Source organism: Hemiscyllium ocellatum, chromosome 47 (assembly GCF_020745735.1).
Source record: "Hemiscyllium ocellatum isolate sHemOce1 chromosome 47, sHemOce1.pat.X.cur, whole genome shotgun sequence".
In the NCBI taxonomy this organism is placed as follows: domain Eukaryota; kingdom Metazoa; phylum Chordata; class Chondrichthyes; order Orectolobiformes; family Hemiscylliidae; genus Hemiscyllium; species Hemiscyllium ocellatum.
Window position 1 is genome coordinate 28,491,754 of NC_083447.1, and position 26,115 is coordinate 28,517,868.

At 48.5% G+C, this 26,115-nt stretch overlaps 1 long non-coding RNA gene across 1 annotated transcript in view; it reads right to left on the reverse strand.

Moving 5' to 3' along the window:
• Positions 1 to 19,620, reverse strand: part of LOC132836737 (uncharacterized) — a 41,078-nt gene extending 21,458 nt beyond the window's left edge. Inside the window, exons 1-4 of the long non-coding RNA XR_009647391.1 lie at positions 19,420 to 19,620; positions 19,090 to 19,305; positions 11,762 to 11,854; positions 10,013 to 10,730 (exon numbers count right to left, since the gene is read on the reverse strand). This is a non-coding gene — a long non-coding RNA (uncharacterized LOC132836737). The remainder of the gene's footprint in view (positions 1 to 10,012; positions 10,731 to 11,761; positions 11,855 to 19,089; positions 19,306 to 19,419) is intronic.
• Between the last annotated feature and the right edge of the window lie 6,495 nt (positions 19,621 to 26,115).

Genomic DNA, 26,115 nt, shown 5'->3' on the forward strand with positions numbered 1-26,115 from the left:
GTGAAAGAGTTGTCTTTTAACATTACTAAAGAGGTTCCCAAATTTGCCAAGGAAGTTTACAAAGTCAGAGGAAGGAATATTTTTAGAATTAGAAAATAGGTTGGAATTGGGTTTAACCAGGGACAAAAGGAAAGCTGAAATTGTGATGGAATTGGTCAAGCACTTTGGTGTGTCAGAGAAACAGGCAACTGCAGTAGGGTTAGAAAAAACTTAAATTGCAAATATGGCAACTGGAGTTAGAAGGTGAAAATAGGGACGGAAACAGAGAGATAACAGAGGGAAAGGGAAAGTGAGGAAAAGAGAGAGAGAGAATGTGAATTTCGGAAGTTGGGAATTAGGGAAGAATGTTAAATTAACAGGATAGAGATGAAGGGATGTATACAACTATGATGATACATTGTCATATTTCAGTGAGAAAAATGTCAATATCTGTTTTTATTTCATTTGAAAAACAAAATGGCTCGGCAGATGGTGTGACCAGTGAACTTGTGGGTAATGCTCATTCAGACCACGCTGGTGGGCATGGGAGTGAGGTATTTGCAGTACTGTCAGATAAAGGGTCAAGAGATTATGCAGATGTCAAACTGGCTATTTTCATTGGTTATGAATTGGTATTAGAAGAATATAGGCAGAGGTTCAGAAATATAGAGACGGAACCAGGTCAGGCTTATGTTGAGTTTGAAAGAATTAAACACAGTCAATTTAAAAGATGGGTACTGGCCTTAAAAATGAATATAACCTGTGAGGCTCGAAGGGAGATTATTCTGCTGGAGGAGTTTAAAGACGCACTTCCAGAGATGGTAAAAATTCATGTGAATGAATAAAAATTTCAAGAAGTGAGAAGCGCGGCAGAAATGGCAGGTAACTATGTATTGGTGCATGAGATTAAATTTAGCTTCTGGGAGGAGTTTCATCCTGTGAAGGATAGAAACTGGGAGAAGGGAGATCACACACTACAAAGTGAACAGTAGCGCACAATAGTTTACTTTAGTTTAAAAAAATGCCCAAGGGGGTTGAAAGGAGGTGAAAGGCCTACTGTGTTCTCACGATTAGGGAGTGAAACACATAAAATTACAGTGCTGATGGTTTAAGAAAGGCACTGGGAAAAGGAGCTTTCACTGCAGTAAGCTGGGACACACCGTGCTGGGGGTTGAAGGAAGACACTTTGGGAAAAGATGTGGTAGAAGAGGCTAAGCCAGTGGCATTAGTGAAACTGTTAAAGAAGACCCCAAGTCTCCAAGATGCTATAGGAGAGTGCACAGTCTAGGTACAGAGCCAGTGCCTGGTCTCTATAAAGAATTCGCCTCTGTGGATAAAGTTTACTCAGAAGGTGTGGGAGGGGGTGTCGGGGGGAGGACGATAAATTATAATTTTCTGAGATATGGGATCTGCCCAGTCGCTAGTGGTTGAGAAGTGAGGTACCAGAAAAGCACAATAGATCAGGCAGCATCTGAAGAGCAGGATAATCTACATATCAGGTATAAACCCATCGTCAGGAATGTGGCGGGCAGACAAGGGGGCTAAAAGATAAATAGGAGGGTAGGAGCTCGGCTGGTGGGAGGGTCACTGGGATGGCGATAGGAAGATGTCGGTGGAAGTGATGGTGATATGTCGGAGAGGAGGGTGGAGTGAATACGTCGGAAGGACAATGGACAATTAGGTCAGTTCAAGAAGACGATGGTAATTTGATCGGTTGGAACTGGCATAATGTTGTGGGAGGGGAGATTTGGAAATTGGTGAAGTCGATGTTGATGCTGTATAGTTTGAGGGTTCCAGCTGTCCTACCACCTATCCATTTCATCCTCCTCTCTGACCTATCACCATCACATCCCACCTGCATCTACTTATCGCCTTGCAAGCTACCTTCCACCCAGCTCCATTCCCACCCTCCTATTTATTTCTCAGCCCCCTTGCCCCTCCCTCACCCACACCCTCCACACTTATCTGATGAAGGACTTGTGCCTAAAACTTCAACTCTCCTGCCTCCCAGATACTGCCTGATCTGCTGTGCCTTTCCAGCCCCACACTTTTCAACTCTGATCTCCACCATTTACAGTCCTCACTTTCTCTCAGCCCCAATAACAAGAGATGGAAGGATTTTCAGTCTTTCTGACATGTTTCTCAAGAGCGTGATAATTTGTGGAATTGGGACAGAAATTCAGGTTGGGGACAGAAACATCCCATTGGAGTGCCAAATCAGGATTGGGGAAGTAACAGTGAGAGTGAGTGACAGACTGTCAGTTCCAGGAATACAGTGTGTTCTTGTGAACGATTTAATAGGATCCAAGGTGGGAGAGACCTCTTATGGTGGAGAAGTCAAATGTAAACTAGGGAACTGAGGAGTTAAAAGAAATATAGCCAGGAATTTTCTAGACTGTGTAGTAACAACATTCCACTGTCATAAGTTACAGCAGGAAGGAAAAAGGAAAGAAAACGACAAAGGAGTTGATGTTCAGGTAACTGACACCCTGTTTGATGTCACGGTGCAGGGAAACACCTGAATGTGGAGAAAAACGGTAGGTTAGTGCAGAAGGGAAATGGGCCAAAATGCACTAGATAGTTTGACCCGTGTTATGGGTAACATACAAACTAACTGCAGGTGGTCACCTAGGTGTACGGAAGACTCAGGCTAAGGTACAGAAGCATTTCTAGTGGCCTGGAATGCTCAAGGGCGTGGTTAATTTTTGTTTTACTTGTCATACATGCCAAATAGTAGGTAGGTCACAGGCGGTAATAACCAGCACCTTTGTTGCCAATTCCTGCATTCGAAGAACCTTTCACGTGAGTTCTGATTAATTATGGATCTCCCCTTTCTAAAGGAGAAGTGGAAACCAACATTTGCTGACCATAATGGATGTGCCTCCCAGATTTCCAGAGACAATTCCATTACCGAGTGTTAAGGTGAAAAGGGAGGTAGAGGAGTTGGTAGCTTTTTTTCCTCGCTGTGGCCTCCGCAGAGAGATTCTGTCAGACCAAGGGTCTCACTTTACCCCTCAGCTATTTTAGGAAGTCATGGATAGCTTAGGTCTACAACACTTCAAATCAAGGGCGTCCCATCCTGAATCCCAGGGAGCATTGAAAAGTTAGCATCAGACACTGAAGACCATGTTAACAGCGTACTGTCAGGGTTGGCCAAATGATTGGGATAAAGGCGTCACATTAAATTGCTTATCATCGAAGATGTCCCAAATAAATCTACTCCTTTTACTTCCTTTGAGTTAATCTTCGTACATGAAGTGAAATCCTTTGAATTAAATTAAATCTAAATTGAATGGACTGAAGTCAGAGATCTCACAGTTGGATTATTTGTGTGAGGTGAGGGAGAGATGAGACCGAGTAGGTGAGTAAACTAAACAGCACCTGAAGAGGACACAGCATGGAGTGAAGCAAGTGGGGATGACGTATTGGGGATGAAATAATGCTCAGGATACCAGAAGCCAACTGAATTAGAATACTATTGTTTGGACAGCTGGAAAGCAATCAAATTATGAGAATTATTGTATCATGTGGAGTGAGTAAACTCGGCATTTTGAACACTAGAGAGAGAGCTACTGCCATCCAACAGCAGAGTAACTGCTGCAGAACAGGAGTGCTAACTGGCCATCTCAAACACTCTCTATCAAAGACACATGTTCATGACAAACCTACTTGTAGTAAAACAAAATGTGACCCAGGGAGATCAGCAGCTGGAAGAGTGAACACAGCCGGGAAGATAGAGAATGTGTGGTCTTGAGATTGTAATTTTTAATATGTGGGTTGGTAGAACAGCATATTTTTACAGAGTTAGAAACAGATAGTAAGTAGCAAAGAAAAGAGGGGCTTGTATTTGTGAACAGCCGTTGTTCACTACTAAAGTTAATAAATTAATTTGTGATTTTTTGTTTAAATAGTGGAATGTAGGAGATCTGTATCTCTCATATTTTAACAGATTATGAGGTGAGGTGAGCTTTTCTGGGTGTTTGGTTTTAATTAACAGAGGGGTTCGACTCCACCTTGTAAATGTCCATCCACACTAACCCCATTTCTCTGCAGTTGGCCCATATCCTTCCAGTCCTTTCCAATCCAAATATTTATCCAAATGCTTTTGAAATGTTGTTAATGTACCCACCTCAATTAGATCTGCTGGCAGCTCATCCACGTACCAGCCTCTGTGTAAAGAAGTGACCCCTCAGGTTCCCTTTTATTCCTTCCCCTTTAAACTGATCCCATCTCGTCCTCGATTCTCTACACCTTGGGAAAAGACTGAGAGCATTAATCCTCTCCATACCCCTCATGATTTTAAGAACCTCTATAAGGTCCCCCTCAATCTCCTACACTCCTTGTCCACCTCTCCCTATAACTCAGACTATTGGGTCCTGGCAACTTCCATGGGAATTTATTGTGCACTCTTTCTAATTTCATAAAATGCTCCCTATTACAAAGTGACAAAACCTGAACAGAATACTCCAAGTGCGGCCTTACCAATGTCCTGTATAAATGCAGCATAAATTCCTAACTTCCATACTCAATGTCCAGCCTGATGAAGGTTGGTGTGTCAAATGCCTTCTTCACTGCCCTGTCTACCAGTGACTCAACTCTCAGAGAACCGCAAAACTGAACACCAAGGTCTCTCTGCCCACTACACTCCTTAAGGCCCTCCCATTCACCGTGCATCTCCTACCTTGAGTTGAGTTTACAAAATGCAAGACTTCACTTATCTATATTAAATTCCATTTGCCATTTATCGGGTCACTTCCCCACCTGATTAAGGTCCTGCTGCAATTTCTGATAAACTTCCTCACTGATCATGCTCCCACTTATTTTAGTGTCATCTGTAAACTTACTAATTATGCCTTGTACATTCTCAACCAAATCATAGATAACAAACAGCTATGGACCCAGCCTACAGTCTGACAAGCATCTTTCCACTAAACCCTCTGCTTCCTAAAATCAAGCCAACTGTGTATCCAATTGGCCTGTTCCCCAGCATTCCACGTGATGTAATTCTCCAGAGCAGCCTGCCATGTGGAACCTTATCAAAGGCCTTACTGAAATCCATAGAGACTATGGTTACCGCTCGGCCCTCATCAACCTTCCTGGTCACTCCATCAAAGAACTCTAACACATTTGGGAAGCATGATCTCCCACTCACAAGTCTATGCTGACTGCTCCGAATCAAACCCTGTGTAAGTAATGGGTGCAGTCAATGGTATGCTGTCCTTCATTGTAAGATGATTCAAGTACATAAGTAATGCCATCTTCCTGCTGTTGTAGACTTGCTGAGAGCGTGGTTGGGACACTCTCTACGGATTTGATCTCCTTTGTAAGGAATGATCTCCTTACCACAGACACGGGTTATGGTATCATGAGGATAGAGTGAAGAAGCTGAGTGTTTAATCAGTAGAGTTGTGAGAGAAGATGAAATGGTGACATTAAACACGAGGAGTGGCAACGATCACTTACTTCCAAAAGAGACATTGATAGGGTGAGAAATTCCATTCTTTATCAAGGATTGGTTGGTTTGATTTATTATCACGTGTACCTCAGTACAGGGAAACACTTTATTTATGAGCAGTGGAGGAAGATCATAGTGAACATGGCCAGACAGATCATAGGGTGGAAATAGACTTGGACAGAGTAAGGCATACAGGTTACACTGCACAGGACGTGCACTAGACAAGATCAACATGGACAAGGTCAGCATTATTTGAACTTAGAGAGTTCATTCATCAGTCTAACGTGAATTTCCTAATAGTTTATATTCCTAAATTAACTCTCCCCACCTTATTGTTCAGTCGGCGTGTGAACCCGTATTGAACGTCAGGTTACTCACAATCCCCAACAGCAGCCACAATACCTTCCATCTGAAACAGGTAGCCATTCCCAGCAGCTTCCACCCTACACAGAGAACACCAGGCTGGCTTCTAGAAGATGGAAGGTGCCTTCTTGTGACTTCACACAAGACATATGGCTTCCCTCCTAACCACTAGAAAAGCACGTTAAAGTCCCACGTGTGTATCATGAGAGACGGAGCTATGAGGAACAACGTGGAGCAGTCTGTCTGTGCAGCCTCTGCTCCACTTATTCATCATGTTAGAGCATCAAGTGGAGACAGCGAGGACTGTTGATGCTGAAGATCAGAGTAGACAGTGGTTTGCTGGAAAAGCACAGCAAGAGAATCGACGTTTCGAGCATAAGCCATTCATCAGGAATCAACATCAATTACCTCATTCTGCCCGTGTGTAAGTGCATTGAGATGGGAATGGCCTCCTACTGTTCCTGTGTAAGTGACTCAAGGGACTGACTGGCTTCCTCCTCATCCGATTGGACAGGGCCAAGGGCCTGATTGGGTTACCCCTAGTTCCTGGTTCCAGCTCGATGTGTTGACTAGTGTGATGATGCTGTAGCTTTAAGAGGTTATTTTGTTCTGGTTTCTTTTACGAGAGATATTGAATGACCGTTACCAAGCTGGCTAGTTAGGACCACTTGAGTAAACAACTAGTGATGCCTTGGGTTTATTTTAATGCAGATGGAATGGGTATGGTCAGCTCTCACAGATTAGGATTTCTGGGTTTTGGTTTCTCAGTAACATCAGAAATTATTGGGGTCTCCACCGAGTTGAAAACTTTAGTGAATGTCACCTGGCAGCTACTCTCTATGAATTTTCTCTTGGTGATGTTTTTAAATCCTGAATTGAAGAAATATTTGTGTCATTCAGTGTCTGAATATTCCTTTTTTGGCAAGGGCTGCGTTGATGTGAATTTCCAGTATTGGAACAGTTCATTAGTATTAGTTCCTAGATCTATTATTCTTTTAACTTGTCCAGTATAATTACATTATTCTAAATTCCTCTTTCTTTGGTTTTATTTTATCTACCGTGTTTAAGTAAATGGTGTTATGCTTCACACCGAGTAGTTTGACCACTCACATTGCATCTGGAACAGACACTTTACATTTTCTTTAAAATAAGAAAACATTAGAGTCTCGGCTACCGCCTTCAAATATTTTCGAGGTTCTGTAGTGTGGTCCATCACACTAGAATCCTTCTCTTCCTGAGTAATACGTTGGAGGCACTGAATGGGCTGTCCCTGTTCTTCTCCAATAGTGTCAATGGGCTGAACGACTTCCTCATATTCCTGTGAAGCCAGTGTGAGGTGCGGAATGAACTCTTATTTTACTGTGGCAATGTGCATTGTCAGACAGTCCTTTATATGAATGTTACGGACTCTTTCAAAGCACAAGCCTCAATTGAGTCCATGTCTTGCTGCACATGGACTCAGTCCAGTTCAGGAGATGACGGGGGCATCAAATTATTCTGAACATTGTGGAATCCTCAGTGACCATCCCCACTTCTGATCTTATGGTGGGGAGGGTGGGGGCGGGGAGATATTGATGAAGCAGCTGAAGGTGTTTGTGAAGAGGAAGCTACCCTGAGGATCTCCCACAGAGGTTACCCAGGACTGAGATGATGAACATCTTCCTTTGTGCCATGTTTGACTCCAAACACTGGAGAGTTTTCTCTGATTCCCATTAAGTTGAGGTTTGTTAAGCTCCTTGATGTCAACAGAAGTCAACCACTGCCTTGATATCAGGGCCAGTTATTTTTACCTGATCCCTTGTGACAACTTCTTTTGTTCATATCAATAAGCCATGGTATAGGAGCAACAAGGATTTTCTTCAAACAGGTGGGATTGAATGTCAGGGGAGCTCGACGACTGAAAGTATTTGAAGAGGAGGTAGATGGATATTTACCTGTCTGAGAGTTGAGAGCGATGAAGAATTGGGTATGAAAGAGGATTTGAGACCAAGAGCACATCAATCATGATCTTAGTGGAGGGCAAGGCAGGCTTGGGGAGTGAACGACCTGACCCTGTGTCTGATGTTCTCACATTCTGTTATTGGAAAGTTAGTGGGTGTTATTTTCATGAATGTTCTGTTATGAAATGTTGCCATCAGGGAGACCAGAGGATTTTGTGAGCCATCGCTGGGTGAGGTATGGGGGCTGTATTCACAGTGAATTTGGGTCTACAACATGACCAACAAATGGAGCACAATTTTCAGAGAGGGGAAGCTCTGTAAAGAGAGATGAGGGGCCTCTTTCATACCCAGCCTGGGTTTTACAATTACATTTCTCAAATCATCTCAAAGCGTGTGGGACAGTCTTGAAGGGTCGAATGATCTCCTCTGTTTCTGTGCACCAGGTAATAGAAGTAAGTAGCCTCTTAAATGCTCCTGCCTAACAGGTTTAATGTTCTGAATGGAACACAGGACCACGGGATTGAGGGACAGGAGTGAGTCATTAGACACTTTGAGTCTTCTCCAACAGGCACTAAGATTGTGGCTGATCAGGTTGGGGTCTCAGCCCCACTTTCCTGTCTGTGTCCCATTATCCATGACTCAGTTCACTGTCAAATATTTCACTAACGCAAATTTCAATCAATATGAACCTAGGGGCATGATAGTCTTCCAGTGAAGAGGATTCTGATTTGAAAGGTACTTTCAGAATTTTTCGTCATCCCTCTTATAGAATCAGAGTCATGCAGAATAGAAACAGACCCGTTAGTCTAATCTGTTCACTCCGATCAGATATCAAATCTGATCCAGTCCCATTTACCAGCATTTGGCCAATATCCCTCCTCTTTCAGGCACTTTTTAAATGTGCGATTGTAACCGCCTTCACCACTTCCTCTGACAGCACTTTCTGTACACACACCACTCTCTGTGTGAAACATTTAACTTCAGGTCCCTTCTAAATCATTCACCCTCTCCCCTTCAACCTATGGTCTCCTGTTCTGGGCTCCCCTACCCTGGGGAGCAGAACATGGATGCTCAGAATATCCATGCCCCTGATGATTTTATAAACCTCTATAATGTCACCCTTCAGCCTCTGACACTCCAGGGGGAAACACCTCAAACTAATCAAACTCTCGCTAAAACTCAAACCTCCAGTCCTGGGACATCCGTGTAAATCTTTTCTGCAGAAAACTGAGTATTCTTAAAGTGGCCTCATCATCATCCTGTACTGATGCAACATGCCACCACAACTCCTACACTCAATGCTTTGACTGATTAAGGCAAATTTGTAAAACGTGTTATGTACCGCATTGTCTGCATTCAACTTCACTTTAAAGAAACAATGTACCTGCAGCCCTATGTCCATTTGTTTCACAACACTCACAAGGTTCTTACCATTAGGTGTATAATTTCTGCTCACAAGCTTCCTGGCTGAAAAATACCACTCTTCCTTCAAGCCAATTGTGACTAGCTTCTTCTGTATCCCATGTGACTGAACCTTACTAATCTGCCTACCAATTGGAATGTTGTGAACACCTTGCTAAGATTCATATTTACAATGTCTACCAAACTACCTTCCTCAATCTTCTTTGTCACCTCTTCATAAAACTCAACCAAATTAATGAGACATGATTTCCCATACAGAAAGCCACGTTGATGACCCCGATCAGCCCTTGCCTTCCCAAATGTATGTAAATGCTATCCCTCAGAATCCCCTCCAACAACTTGCCCACCACCGACATCAGGCTCACTGGTCCCTTTTCTCGTCCCACTCCTCCACTGCTCACAACAAATGTTAAATGTAACCAGGTCGGTGATATGGCCGATGATATCGGTCTCAGACTGGGTCAGGGTCAGTTTTAGGAACAAGTCAGGCTAGTTTCTGTAATCTGCTCAAATCGCACGTTTATGATCCAGAGCAATGTTACTCCAACTATAATGGAGTGCTGAATGGCAAACTGTTTGGGTATTGCAAATAAAGAATCGATATTTCCCATTCTAAACACACACACATACACACACACACACACACACACACACACACACACACACACACACACACACACACACACATACACACACACACACACACACACACAAACACACACACAAAATAAACAAAATCTCTGCAATTTCATGTTGGAAGAACGTTGTCCAAATATCAGTGTAGCTAGTGACAAAAGGAAAAATTGAGAGATTGTACAAAATGTGATTCTGCTTCTGAAGATATTGTACTCACATAGCTGCTAGCAATGGGATTTTATCCTGGGAGAGTTGGATTTGGCTGAATTCCCTTTGCATTAGGCTGGCAAGAGGTTCCAGGTTAGCACAGTGGCTCAGTAGTTCGCACTGTTCCATAACAGCATCAGGGACATGAGTTCAATTCCAGCCTCAGGTGACTATCTGCGTGGAGTTTGGATCTTCTCCCCGTGTCTGCATGAGCTTCTGATGGGTGCTCCCGTTTCCTCCCAAAGCTGTATAATTCAAGTGGATTGGTCAAATAGTACATAATAATTAGCGATTTCTACTTCAGGTGCACTAGTCAGTGGTAACTGTAAGGGCATGGGAAGGTTACTCTTTGGAGGGTTGGTATGGACTTGTTGGGCCGAAGGGCTCGTTTCCACACTGCAGGGATTCTATAAAAATAAGAATGGTAACGATAACAGTAGAGTTTTGTTTTAGCTCGTACACGTTCCTGTGATGAGGAATAATGAAGGAGTGAGAGTGCAATAGGCCGTTTCTTCTCGAGCAGATGACATTTTCTCCCTCTCTGAGTTGAATCACACAATAATGTCATTCTCTCCCAAACTGGACCATGTGAGGTCTCCTTGTACATTGTCCAAACTATGTCTCCATCACATTCCCTGTTCCATGTCGGTGCATCATTGCTGCATACACAGAGCCATACCCTGAGCAGAAAATTGTCTCGGTCGATTTGAAGATATGTTTATATGGCCCTGCGTGATTAAAAAATAAAATGTTTAATGTATTCAGAATACATAGAACATGGAATATAGAACAGTCTAGCACAGAACAGGCCCTTCAGCCCACCATGTTGTGCCGACCATTGATCCTCACGTAAGCACCCTCAGATTTCTGTGACCATATGCATATCCAGCATTCTCTTAAATGTCCCCAATGACCCTGCTTCCACAACTGCTGCTGGCAACGCATTCCAAGCTCTCACAACTCTCTGTGTAAAGAACTCACCTCTGACATCCCCTCTATACTTTCCTCCAACCAGCTTAAAACTATGACCCCTTGCGTTACCCATTTCTGCCCTGGGAAATAGTCTACGGCTATCACCTCTATCTATGTCTCTCATAATCTTGAATACCTCAATTAGGTCCCCTCTCCTCCTCCTTTTCTCCAATGAAAATGTCCAAGGTCAGTCAACCTCTCCTCATAAGATAAGCCCTCCAGTCCAGGCAGCATCCTGGTAAACCTCCTCTGAACCCTCTCCAAAGCATCCACATCTTTCCTATAATAGGGCGACCAGAACTGGACACTGCATTTCAAGTGCGGTCTAACCAAAGTTTTATTGAGATGCAACAAGATCTCACAACCCTTAAACTGAATCCCCCTGTTAATGAAAGCTAAAACACTATATGCTTTCTTATCAACCCTGTCCACTTGGGTGGCCATTTTAAGGGATCTATGTACCTGCACACCAAAATCTCTCTGTTCCTTCACACTGCCAAGAATCCTATCCTTAATCCTGTACTCAGCTTACAAAGTCAACTTTCCAAAATACATCACCTCGCATTTATCCAGGTTGAACCCCATCTGCCATCTCTCAGCCCATCTCTGCATCCTGTCAATGTCCCGCTGCAGCCTACAACAACCCTCTATACTGTCAACGACACCCCCAACCTTCGTGTCATCTGTAAACTTGCTGACTCATTCTTCAATGCCCTCATCGAAGTCATTTACAAAAAATTAGAAACGGTAGAGGCCCAAGAGCAGAGCACTGTGGAACATCACTCACCACAGACTTCCAGGCAGAATATTTTACTTCCACTACCACTCGCTGTCTTCTGCTGGCCAGCCAATTCTGTATCCAGACAGCTAACACAGATACCTGTGTTAGAATGAATGTTTTGTTTTAACAAATACAGAAAATGCTGTAAAAGCTCGGCAGGTCTGTCAGCATCCAGATGCCTTTTACATGATGTAGTTGTACCCGCCTCCACCACTTCCTCTGGCAACTCATTCCATACACACCACCCTCTGTGTGAAAAGGTGCCCCTTAGGCCTATTCAAAACCTTACCCCTCTCACTTTCCCCCAATGTCCTCTAGTTTTGAACGCCCCTAACCTGGGGAAAAACCTTGACTACACACCCTATCCATGACCGTTCTGATTTTATAAACCTTTCCTGCTGCGAAATGTGACTCCAAGCAACACGAATGGCTGTACTTTCAATAATCCCGGGCCGAAATGCTGAAATTCAACAGCGACACCTGTTCTTTCTCCATCAAGTCACAATTCTAAACCCAGTTTAATCAGTTTGTTCACATATATTAGGAGACCCTTCTGTGGGATTTACACCGAGACCTTTCTGCCCAGAGGTAGGGACACGAGCATCACTCGGCAATACCCATAAAGCTGTAACATTATTCTCCTGTGTGTTTGTTCATCAGCCTGTTATGACATGCTGTGACATACCTCTGCAACAGGCAGGACATGAATCCAAACCTTCTGGGCCAGAGCTAGGAACACTACCAAACAATGTCAGGAATTGGAATCAAACCCAGAGTCATGGCTCAGAGGCCGGGACACTACCCACTACACTACTGTACCCAGATTTTGGGTCACATTTTAAGGGGCAGTATTCAGCTCCGTGTGGATTTATTATAATCAGATTACCATTACTGAACTACACAAAACATTTTGTTTTGTTAAACAAGTGCAAGATCGAAATTAACTATGACCATCTTTAATCGCTATTATCTGTAGTCTGCAACATCAGGGAAAGAAATCCTGCAGACACACTCTGCCCAATGAAGGGTCTCAAATAGATATTTATTACTGAACACCAGACACGGAGAAAGACAATAATTTCTGGTCCCAAAACACTGATCAGTATAACCCAACTCTCACGTGTGTCTGCCCTCTGCCTAAAACCATGAAATGATACCAGGCCGCTGATTACTGCCCAGCCTCTCCTCCCCACTGACTGTGTCTGCAATCTGTCCCTCCTCCCTCTAACCACACAAGGCAAACCAAACTCAGGGTCTTTGTGAAAATCAAGGCCGGAGTGTGCAGGCCTCCTGGAGAGGGGTGGACATTTTAAAATTAAACGGGGAAGGTGAGGAGGTGGTAATATCACTCAATGGCCGAGGCGTGGCAGATGGAGTTTAGTTTGGATTAATGCGAGGTATTGTAATCCAACAAGAGCAGGACCTGTACAATTAAACGTAGGGTCTTTGGCAGTGTTGTAGAACAGAGACCTCGGCCATCAGGTATTATTTTTTATAATTTGCATCTCATATAGATAATATGGTTAAGAAGGTGTTTTGCACACTTGTCTTCAATGGTCAGACCTTTGAGTATCGGAATTGGGACGTCATGTTGTGGTTGTACAGGACATTGGTGAGACCTCTTCTGGAATACTGTGTCCAGTCTGGACATCCTGCCCCCTCATTCCATAGGCACACCACCCTCTGGGTGAAAAAACTGCCCTTAGGTCAATTTGCAATGTTTCCCCTCTTACCTTACAACTATATCCTCTAGTTTTGATCTGCACTACCCTTATTAAATACATTGACTATTCACTTTGATATCATTGACCTTGATATTATTAAGCTGGAGAGGGTTCAGAAGGGATTAACCTGGATGTTGCTGGAAATGGAGGGATTGAGCTATAAGGAGAGGCTGAATAGGCTGGGACATTTTTCACTGGAGAGTATGAAATGGAGGGGTAACTTTGCAGAGGTTTATAAAATAATGAGGGGTACAGATAAGCTGTAGGGCTGATGTCTTTTCCCTAGAACCGGGGATTCAAAACTGGGGGATATTTTAAGGTGGGAGGAAAAAAGATTTACAAAAGTCATGAGAGGTAATTATTTTAGACAGAAGCTGGCTTGTGTGTGGAATGAACTTGCAGAGCAAGTGGTGAAATCAGGAACAGTTACAACGTTTAAAGGACATTTAGATCAGTACATGGATAAGACATCAGTTTGGATGGTGCTGTGAGCCGCTGCCCTCTCCCTCCCCCTGTCTGAGTGAATCCCTGTTGGTTTTCACCCTCTCCCAATGTCTGTGCAGTGGCGTGGGGAGGCCAGCAGACGGTGGCATTGCATCACTTTCAGCACCACAGACACAGCCAGACCTGCTCCACACAGAGACACACAGAGACACACACAGCAATTGTTAGGGCACGGGATTGAGCTCATCTGGTAATTTAAACTAAACATAAATAAATGCTCAATTCATCTCGTAAGCTGTTAAAATATGAGTGACAGAGAACTCCCAAATTCCACTGTTTAAATAAAAACAACAATGTATTTTTTAACACTGAAAGTGAACTGAAAGACCCTCTATCTCTTAACTGCTTATAACCCGACTCCAGCTCTCTAGCGAAATTCTGTTTCTGGGTCTGCCATCCTCTCATATCACAGGTACTTGTAAGCTCTCAGTTCAGAGCAGCACTCACTCTCTCTTAAAGGTACAGTACACACTTTCACCTTCATCCCATTATACTCTGATGAATATAGATAAGTGGAGCCTATCCGGATTTCTCTTGCTCTGTGGTTTGTCAATATTTCATCTACTCTGTCTAGTATGTGTCAGGATTTTTGTTGCTCCAATGACAGTATGTCATTATTCGACTCTGTCCGTGGGAATATATCAGTATTTCACTTGCTCACATTCCTGTGTGTGGGGCAGGATTTCAGTTGTTTCATGGTAACTGGGACACTATGACAATCTTAATGTTTGTAAATGGGACCGAACTTGCAAGAATTGTAAAGTCTATGGAGGACAGTATGGAACTGTAACAGGACAGTGACACGCTGGTAGACGGGGATCAACGCAGAGCAGTGTGAGGTGATGTATTGTTATATGAAAGATAAAGAAAGACAGTTTAAAACAGGCTGTGCCATTATAAAGGGGCTGCAAGAACAGAGCGCGCTGCGTGTATATGAGCACAGATTGTTGAAGATATCAGGACAAGTGTGGAGAGCAGTAACTCTCACAGATTAGTTTCAGTATCTGAGCTGTTTACAGGAGGCGGTGTAGGAGGGAGTCTCCGTGCTCCCTTCCTGGGAGGTGGTGGTGACGATGTGTTGTGAGCCCACCCTCCTGCCCACCGAGACCATGGGGATTCCATTTGTACCAGCTCGACACAGAAGGGAGATGGCATCAGGACCACGGCTTCTAAGTTGTGCCGGGGGAAACGGAGCTGCCAGTGGGTTTAAAGTGAGAATTGCCCTTCACTGAACATTGTTCCTTATTCGGTCGGTGGGACGTGGATGTTTCAGAATCCCCACACGAGGCTTCCAGGGTCGGACCAGGGCCCTTCCCACATGGCGGGAGGGGGCGAGGGAATAGATATTGGGCACTCCACCACCGGCTTGGCCCTTTCTGTCCTATTCCAGGCTGTTTCTCCTGGAATGGGAGAAGGGGAGGGAGGGATGGTGGGGGTGGGTGGCCCTGCTGTTAGTGCTGGTGTAGGTGAGGATAATGGCTAATCGTGAGGTTTTCAGAGGGAGTCTGTCGACAGTGTTGTATCCATGCAGTGTTATTGATGTGGGGGGTAAAGTGGACGGGGTGACAGAGAGAGAGAGAGAGAGACAGTGAGAGACAGAGACAGAGAGAGAGAGAAGGTGCTGCATGTGGCAGTGACAGTGTTGGAGCATTAGCCTTATTCGGGGGTCAGTGCTGTAACAGATATACAGTGAGTGTGAGGGAGCAGAGAGAATACAGTGACCCTTATCCTGACAGAACGGGGAAGGTTATTGATGCTTGTCCTGTATTGCTGGACAGTTCTTCAGACCGCAGATACTGCACTGAGCTGGGTGGGGAGCACAGACCTTGCTCGGTGGGTCTGTTGGTGTGGCTCCCTCTGGGAAGGGAATCGTCCCCCTCTGTACTAGCCCATCCACCAGGACCGCCGTGCCCCTGTCGATAAACTGTGCTGTAGTTGCCCCTTATCTGCCATGCTGAGGGTAAACTGTGCAGGGCAACTCCAAGGTGAGAAAACTCAACTGTGTGCTAAATGGCCTTTCAAAGATGGCACCAGTGCCAGCGGACACGGAATATCCAGGGGCACCCGGGCGATGGTGAGTCCCTCCAGCCATGATGGGTGGGAGAATCGGGCTAGTATTGAATGAGAGGGACACCATGGGGTGGGGGGGGGGGTGGTGGTGGGTGTAGTCGATGAGTTGAGTTTGATAAGATAGCACCAGGAATCTAGCTTGGCCTCGTACAGATAATCTCTCTGTTACACTCAATGAAAATGGCACTGAGGCAAATTATTGTTAGAATCAGCCCAGTGAGTCAGAGAGTCTGTTGTAACTGCTCCCAAAATTCAAAGCTATAGAACAAATGCTCATCCAAAACTCTCCATCATTTCACCTCACACCAACCTCCCTTTTCCCATCTTTCCTGGGAAGACAGGCTCATGTTACAGGATGCTATTCAAGTGTCTACATTTCAGCATTCCGAAACCTGGGAACACATCCTTCCATGTCACTGTCTCTCAGTCTCCCCCTCTCTGTCTAAACCCCAAACCCCTTCCATGTGGTGATATTTAAACTGATTCCCCCGCCATCTCTCTCTGGCAGTGATGTTCACACCCACAGCACCCCCTTATCATGGCACAATGGAGATATGGAGCTGTAAATGGGTGGTAGCTGTACATCCTGTCACTTCCAGCATGGGCTGCAAGTTTCCCCACATTGGGCAGTGATCTAACACAGTGTTACAGATCAATGCACTGGGGTGGTGTACACAGCCCTACATGCTGGGAGGATAACTGCTCCTGGGTTACAGATCAATGCACTCGGGTGGGGTACACAGTCCTACACGCTGGGAGAGTAACTGCTCCTGGGTTACAGATCAATGCACTGGGGTGGTGTACACAGACCTACATGCTGGGAGGGTAACTGCTCCTGGGTTACAGATCAATGCACTCGGGTGGGGTACACAGACCTACATGCTGGGAGGGTAACTGCTCCTGGGTTACAGATCAATGCACTGGGTTAGGGTACACAGTCCTACATGCTGGGAGGGTAACTGCTCCTCTGTTACAGATCAATGCACTGGGGTGGTGTACACAGTCCTCCATGCTGGGAGGGTAACTGCTCCTAGGTTTCAGATCAATGCACTGGGGTGGTGTACACAGTCCTACATGCTGGGAGGGTAACTGATCCTGGGTTACAGATCAATGCACTGGGGTGGTGTACACAGTCCTACATGCTGGGAGGGTAACTGCTCCTGGGTTATAGATCAATGCACTGGGGTGGGGTACACAGTCCTACATGCTGCGAGGGTAACTGCTCCTGGGTTACAGATTAATTCACGGGTGATCACTGCACAGGTTACTGTGCTGGGCAGACTGTCTGGTTGCCGTTTATGGATAATACAATGATGTGATCTGCACAGCTCTCGGTGCGGGACAGATATGTAGCCTGTGCACAGTACATCATGGTGGTGGGTTAGATGGGGGGGAAGGTGATGGACAGGTCAAGGGGTTCGCCGGAACATTCTGTCCCTGACATTCTATAACTGCCATTCCCCGGAACGTACTGTCCCCGACATTCGATAACTGACATTCCCCGGAACGTTCTATCCCTGACATTCTATAACTGACATTCCCCAGAACGTTCTGTCCCTGATATTCCCCGGAACGTTCTGTCCTCGACATTCTATAACTGACACTCCCCGGAACGTTCTGTCCCCGACATTCTATAACTGACATTCCCCGGAACGTTCTGCCCCTGACATTCTATAACTGCCATTCCCCGGAACGTTCTGTCCCTGACATTCTATAACTGACATTCCACAGAAAGTTCTGTCCCCGACATTCTATAACTGACACTCCCCGGAACGTTCTACCCCTGACATTCTATAACTGCCATTCCCCGGAACGTTTTGTCCCTGACATTCCCCGAAACGTTCTGTCCCCGACATTCTATAACTGACATTTCCCGGACGTTCTGTCCCTGACATTCTATAACTGACACTCCCCGGAACGTTCTGCCCCTGACATTCTATGACTGACATTCCCCGGAACGTTCTGTCCCCGACATTCTATAACTGACATTCCCCGGAACGTTCTGTCCCTGATATTCCCCGGAACGTTCTGTCCCCGACATTCTATAACTGACACTCCCCGGAACGTTCTGTCCCCGACATTCTATAACTGACATTCCCCGGAACGTTCTGCCCCTGACATTCTATAACTGCCATTCCCCGGAACGTTCTGTCCCTGACATTCTATAACTGACATTCCACAGAAAGTTCTGTCCCCGACATTCTATAACTGACACTCCCCGGAACGTTCTGTCCATGACATTCTATAACTGACATTCCCCGGAACGTTCTGTCCCCTGACATTCTGTAACTGACATTCCCCGGAACGTTCTGTCCCCTGACATTCTATAACTGACAATCCCCGGAACGTTCTGTCCCTGACATTCTATAACTGACATTCCCAGTAACGTTCTGTACCTGACGTTGTTTGTTTGTGAACGGCTGGACATCAGTGAATTAAACAAACGATAAGATCCCGAGGGAAGAGATCCCGTTCCAGGGAGAAGGAGACACTGTTCCGAAGGCCCCTCAGGCAGTCAAAGGAGTGAATACGTTTTCCCTGCGTTTACATTTCTCCACGACACAGGATCGACCAGAATTTAAACCAAAACACAGAAATTCCCAAACTCCGTTTGTCTTCAGGAAACTGGCAGAGAATCCTTCAGGACAGCAACGTTCCCACACTCCGTATTAGGAAGTGGGAAGGAGTGACCTGTGTCTGCTCTCGAGTGATCGAGTGTGTGGGAATGTTCTAGAAACCATCTGTCCTTATGGATGTGTCTCTGTGTGTTTGGGGAGGGAGGGGTTCTTGTGGTTTATGTCACATTTTTGTCAGTAATTCCAAACTTTCCATTTGTTATTCCAGCTCCAATTATTTTAATAAATCCCTGAATACAGGGACACATTTGAAAATCTCACTGGGTCCCCGCTCAAACGGGTCGCTTTGCCTCCAGGCTGATGGATAATGGGTTTGTTTTCCTTCCTCACAGTTAACGTAGTGACCATCTACGTCCTGCTTTATAAAGATTGTGGATTGTCTCCATGTGTCAGACGTTACCTGGGGGCCATGGCAGCGGCGGATCTCCTGGTCATTATCCTCGACCTGATCCTGAGACACATTCCCATTGTTTATCAGGATCAGTTTTATTTCTTGATGTACTCTGTCCCCGTGTGTAATATCCACGCCGTCCTGCTTTATGCAGCCACTGACTGCTCTGTCTGGTTCACCGTCCATTTCACCTTTGATCGGTTTGTGGCCATTTGTTTCCAGAAGCTGAAAAGTAAATATTGCAATGAGAAAACGGCGGCTGTGGTTCTGGGAGCAGTGACTGTGCTGAGCTGTTTAAAGAACATTTCCTGGAATTTTATGCTCACGGCTCGGTATTACCTGGCGAACCTCCCCTGGTTTTGTGATGGAACAGTCGCTGTTCGATTGTCCAGTGTTTGGGTCACAATCAAGTTCCTCCACCACATTCTAACCCCGGTGTCCCATTTCTCCTGATTCTGCTGCTCAATGTTCTCACCGTCAGACACATTTTAGAGACCAGCAGAGCCCGCAGGAGACTCCGCGCTCACACCAATGGGGACGCTCAGTCTGACACTGAAATGAGAAACCGAAAAAAGTCCATCATTTTACTGTTTGTGATCTCGGCCAATTTCATCCTGTTATGGTCAACGTTAATGCTGTATTCTATATGGAGACGGATGTGGTATATTGGGTATAATTCTGTGAATTTTGACTTCTTTGTGCAGGAATTGGGCTTCATGCTGCAGCTCCTCAGTTGCTGCACAAACACCGCGATTTATGCCATGACCCAGACTAAGTTCAGGCAGCAGCTGAAGAATGTGCTGAAATATCCCTTCACCCAAATCCATCCATCCATCAAATTCCCTCATTAATCACATCATCCGGGATTTTCTCATTTCAGTTCAGTGTTTCAGCGATGGAGCAGCCTGTCGCTATGGTAACAGACTGAGGGGAGCGCTGGTTTGTCCATCCTTATCCCCCAAGGGGGTTACAGAGAAACATTTCAATGTTTCTCACAACTCAGGGCCAGTGAGAAAAGGCACCATCCCATTGACTGTATCCATCACTTCCATTTATAACCAATAAAAATGTGGATTAAAGCGTGCCGAGCAGCAGAGTGACCGATGTTGTTGTGTGTCTTTGTGTTGGAGAAGCTGAGCTGGAGAGAGACAGACTCAGCCCAAATCCTGGTCCTCAGGGAAGGGGAGGGCACCGCGCCCTGAGCTCTGGAGCTGGGGTTAACTCCCTCTGTCCCCCGAACTCCAACCTGGCCTCCCCATTACCTCTCCCCTACTCTTTCTCCTGAATTCTCTCTCTCTCTCTCTCATCACCTTTCCTCTTCACACTCCCTCGTTTCCCCTCGCACACACAATCCCCCCAACCCCGGTTTCTCCACCTGCCCACATCTTCCCTATCCCCTCACCCTCACTCTCACTGTCCTGCTGTCTCTGTCTCCCTCCAGCAGTTCCATCTCTACCCCATTTTCCCCTCCTCCTACCTCCCACATCTAACCACCCCCTACACGCAGCCTCATGACCAACCAACCCCGCACCTCCCAGTCTCTGGTTCAGAGGGAGAGGGAAGGACACGGGGGACAGAATGTGTCTGAGACAGGGGGAGGGAGGGAAGGAGGGAGAGAGAGATTCAGTCAGAGAGAAACGGAGGAAGGTGGGGGAGAGAGAGAGACACTGATTGAGTGGGGTCAAGAGTGAGAGATAGTGGAGGGAAAGTGAAGTAGAGGGGCAAGAGAGAGAGGGGGCAAGGAAGAGATAGGGTGAGATAGGGGAGGGCGAGAGATGGGACGGAGGTAGGGGAGGGAATGTCAAGAGGGAGGGAGAGGGCGAAAGAGGGGATGGGAGAGAGAGGGAGCGCGAGTGGGGGAGGAAAAGGGAGGGAGAGGGCGAGAGGTAGGAGGGAGGGAGGGGAGGGAGAGAGAGGGGAGCGGTTGCGAGAGGGAGGATGAAACAGAGGAGTGAGGGAGTGGAGAGCAAGAGAGAGGAGCACGAGAGGGAGGGAGAGTGGGAGAGGGAGGAGTGAGAGGGGAGGGCGAGAGCGAGGAGGATGATAGAGGAGATGGCAAGAGAGGGGAGATCGAGAGATGAGAGGGAAGGGAGGTGAGGGTGAGACGGGGGAGGGCGAGAGACGGGGAGGGCGAGAGACCGCAGTGCACGAGAGGGGAGAGGAAGGTGAAGGCAAGAGGGAGGGAGAGAGTGAACGAGGGGAGGGCGAGAGAGGGAGGAGAAGGAGGGGTGGGCAAGAGGGAGGGCGAGGGCGAGAGGGAGGGAGAGGGCGAGATAGTGGAGTGCAAGAGAGGGGGAGTGTGAGAGAAGGGATGGTGAGAGAGGCGATGGCGAAAGAGGGGAGGGAGGGGTTGGCGAGAGATGAGAGGGCGTGAGAGAGGGGAGGGAGGGAGAGTACGGTGAGAGAGGGGAGGGAGAGAGAGAGAGGAGAGTGAGTGAGGGGAGGGTAGGGTGCGAGGAAGGGAGAGGGTGAGAGAGGATAGGGCGAGAGAGGGGGTGGGCGAGAGAGGGGAAGGAGGGAGGGGAGGGCGTGAGGGAGGGTGAGGGCATGAGAGGGAAGGGAGGGAATGGAGGGTGGGAGAGGGGTGAGGGTGAGAGAGGGGAAAGTGAGAGGTGGGAGGGCGAGAAAGGGGAGGGCGAGAGGGAAGGAGAAGGCGAGAAGGAGGGAGTGGGGAGACGGCAGGTACGGAGGGGAGGACGCGACAGGGTAGGGAGGGAGGGGAGGGTACAGCAGGGTGAGGGTGAGAGAGAGGAGGACAAGAGAGGGGACGGAATTAAGGGCGAGAGAAAGGAGTGCAAGAGAGGGGAGGGCAAGAGAGAGGAGGGAGGCAGGGGAGAGCAAGAGAGGGGAGGGAAGGGAGGGCGAGAAGAATGGAGAGGGTGAGAGAGGAGGGCGAGAGAGGGGAGGAAGGGAGGGGAGGGCGATAGAGGGGAGGGCTAGAGAGGGGACGGCTTGAAGGAGGTAGAGGGAGTTAGAGGGAAGGGAGGGAAGGAGAGGGCGATAGAGGAGTGTGGTGAAGGGGAGGGCGAGAAAGGGGAGGGAAGAGAGGGGTAGAGGCATGGAGAGGGCTAGAGAGGAGGGCGAGAGAGGGGAGGGAGGGGGAGGGGAGGGTGAGAGAGATGAAGGAGATAGGGGAGGCTGAGAGGGAGGGAGAGGGAGAGAGAGGGGAGGGAGGGAGACGAGGGCGAGAGGAAAGGAGAGGGTGAATGAGCCAGTGGGAGAGAGGGGGAGCGCGAGGGAGGGGGAGAGGGAGGGGAAGGCAAGATGGATGGAGGTGAGGGAGGATGGGGAGGGCGAGAGAGGGGGAGAGGAAGGGGAGGGGACCGTCAGAGAGGGGAAGGAGGGAGGGGAAGCCGAGAGGGAGGGAGAGGGCGTTACAGGGAAGGGAGGGAGGGGAGGGCAAGAGAAAGAAAGAGGGTGATAGAGTGGATGGGAGAGAGCGGGAGGGCGAGTGAGGGGGGCAAGAGAGGGGAGGGTGACAGAGGGGGAGAGGGAGGGGAAGGCAAGATGGTTGGAGAGTGCGAGAGCGAGGTGAGGGAGGGTGGGAAGGGCGAGAGAGAGGGAGAGGGAGGGGAGGGTGAGAGAGGGGACAACGAGAAGGGGACAAAGAGAAGGGGACAGAGAGTTGGGGGGACAGAGAGAGGGGGACAGAGAGAGGGGGACAGAGAGAGGGGTACAGAGGGGGGGTTACATAGAGAGGGGAATTGAGAGAAGGTGGACAGAGCGAGGGGGAAGAGAGAGGGAGGAAGTGGAGAGGGGGACAAAGAGAGGGCAGACAGAGAGCGGAACAGAGAGAGGGGGATAGAGAGAGGGGGACAGAGAGAGTGGGGAGAGAGAGAGAGGTGTCAGTGAGAGGGAGACAGAGAGAGGGGGACAGAGAGAATGCGGACAGAGAAAGGGGGACAGAGGGAGGGGAACAGAGGGAAGGGGACAGAGGGAAGGGAGACAAAGAGAGGGGGACAGAGAAAGGGACAGAGAGAGTGGTGACAGCGAGAGGGGAACAGAGAGATGGGGACAGAGAGGGGGGAACAGAGGGAAGGAGACAGAGAGAGGGGAAGAGTGAGAGTGGGACAGAGATACGGGGATAGAATGAGAGGAACAGAGAGAATGGAGGGACAGAGAGAGGTCGACAGAGAGAGGGGGCAGACGGGGGGACAGAGCGAGGGTGGAGAGAGAGAGGAGTACAGAAAGAGGGGGGAGGTGGTGAGGGATTCAGAGAAGGGGGCACAGAACGAGGGGGACAAGAGAGGGGGAAAGAGAGAGGGGGAAAGAGAGAGGGAAAGAGAGAAGGGGACAGACGGAGGGAAACAAGAGAGAGGGGGACAGAGAGAGGGGAGCCGTGGAGAGGGGGACAGAGAGTGGGTGCACAGACTGAGGTGGACAGAGAGAGAGAGAGACAGAGAGAGGGCGGACAGAGAGAGGGAGTCAGAGGGAGGGGAACAGTGGGAAGGGGACAGAGATAGGGGGACAGAGAAAGGGGACAGAGGGAGGTGGACATAGAGTTGGGGACAGAGATAAGGGGATAGAGGGAGGGGGACAGAGAGAAGGGGAGACAGAGAGAGTGGTGACAGAGAGAGGGGGACAGAGAAAGGGGAAGAGAGGGAAGGAGACAGAGAGAGGGGAAGAAAGAGAGCGGGACAGAGATATGGGGATAGAGTGAGAGGAACAGAGAGAGGAGAGACAGAGAGAGGTCGACAGAGAGAGGGGGGCAGACAGGGGGACAGAGCGAGGGTGGACAGAGAGAGAGGGACAGAGAGAGGGGGGACGTGGAGAGGGGGACAGAGAGAGGGGCACAGAGTGAGGGGGACAGAAAAAGGGGGACAGAGAAAGGGGGACAGAGGGAAGGGGACAGAGGGAGGGGTACAGCGAGAGGGGGGACAGTGAGGGGGGTACAGAGATGCGGGGATAGAGTGAGGGGAACAGAGAAAAGGGGACAGAGAGAGGGATGACAGAGAGAGAGGGGACAGAGATAGAGGAGGGACAGACAGAGGGGGACAGAGAGAATGGGGACAAACAGGTGGGACAGAGCGAGGGGAGACAGAAGACAGGGGGCAGGGAGGGTGGACAGAGCGAGGGTGGGACAGAGAGAGGAGGGACAGAGAGAGGTGACAGAGAGAGGAGGGACAGAGGGGGGACAGAGAGGGGTGTAACAGAGACAGGAGGACAGACTTAGGGGGACAGAGAGACGTGGGAACAGAGGGGAGGACAGAGTTTGGGTGACAGAGAGAAGGGGACAGATGGAGGGGGATAGAGAGAGGATGGGCAGAAACAGGGGGGCAAAGAGAAGGGACAGAGAGAGGGGAACTGTGAGAGGGGTACAGAGAGAGGGGAACAGAGAAAACGAAACAGAGAGAAGGGAGCAGAATGAAGGGGAGAGAGAAAGGGGGACAAAGAGATGGGGATAGAGTGAGGGGAACAGAGAGAAGGGGCAGACAGAGGTAAACAGAGAGTGGGGTCAGAGAGAAGTGGAACGTGGAGAGGGGGACAGAGAGAGGAGGGACAGAGAGAGTGGGGCAGAGAGAGGTGGGGACAGACAGAGGGGGACAGAGAGAGGGGGGACAGAGAGAGGGACAGAGAGAGGTGGACTGAGAGAGGGAGGACACAGAGAGGGGTGACAGAGAGTGGGGTGACAGAGAGAAGGGGACAGACAGAGGGAAACAGAGCGAGAGGGACAGAGAGAGGGGGATGTGGAGAGGGGGACAGAGAGCGGGGGGACAGAGAGAGGGGGATGTGGAGAGGGGGACAGAGAGTGGGGAACAGAGAGAGGGGGCACAGAGTGAGTGGGAAGAGAGAGGGTGGGGGGACAGAGAGAGGGGGATAGAGAGAGGGGGACAGAGGGATGGGAAAGAGGGAGGGGCAAAGAGAAAGGTGGGATAGAGAGAGGGGGAACAGAGAGAGAGGGACAGAGAGAGGGGGATGTGGAGAGGGGGACAGAGAGCGGGGGACAGAGAGAGGGGGACAGGCAGGGGGTACAGAGAGAGGGGAGAAAGACAGAGTGAGACTGAGAGAAGGGGGACAGAGAGGGGGGCAGCGAGAGAGTAGTACAGACTTAGGGGAACAGAGATGTGGGGACAGGGACATGTGGACAGAGTGGGGGACAGAGAGCTGGGGGATAGAGAGAGTGGGGGACAGAGTGAGGGTCACAGAGAGGGGAACAGAGAGAGGGGAACAGAGATGTGGGGTCAGAGAGGGGGGACAGAGAGAAAGGGGACAGTGAGAGGGAGATAATGAGAGGGTGGACAGAGAGATCGATGGCAGAGAGATGGGAGACAGAGAGAGACGGAACAGAGAGAAGGGGACAGAGAGAGGGGGACACACAGAAGGGGACAGAGAAGGGGGACAGAGACAGGGGACAGAGAGAGAGGAACAGAGAGAAGGGGAACAGAGAGAGGGGGACAGAGAGAAGAGGATAGAGAGAAGGGGATAGAGTGAGAGTAACAGAGATAAGGGGACAGAGAGAGGGGAGACAGAGGGGGGGACAGAGCGAGGGTGGGACAGAGAGAGAGGAGGCACAGAGACGGGATACAGAGAGGGCGGTGACAGGGAGAGGAGTACATACTGAGGGGAATAGAAAGACGTGGGGACAGAGGTGGGGACAGAGATGTGGGGGAAAGTGAGAGTGGGGGACAGAGTGAGGTGGGACAGAGAGTGGGACAGAGAGAGGAGGACAGAGAGAAGGAGACAGAGAGAGGAGAACAGAGAGAGCGGGTCTAGATACGGGAATAGAGTGAGGGATACAGAGAGATGGGGACTGAGAGAGTGGGCACAGAGTGAGGGGGACAGAGAGATGGGGAAAGAGAGATGGGGAAAGAGAGAGTGGGACAAAGAGAGAGGGTGAACAGAGAGAGCGGGGACAGAGGGAGGGGGACAGAGAGAGGGGAACAGAGAGAAGGGGGAGAGAGAGTGTGGAGGACAGAGTGGGGACCGAGAGATGGGGGCCAGAAAGAGGGGAACAGAGAGAGGAGGGAGAGATTGAGGGGGACAGAGAGAGGGGGGACAGAGGTACGGGGACAGAGAGAGAGTGTGGACAGAGAG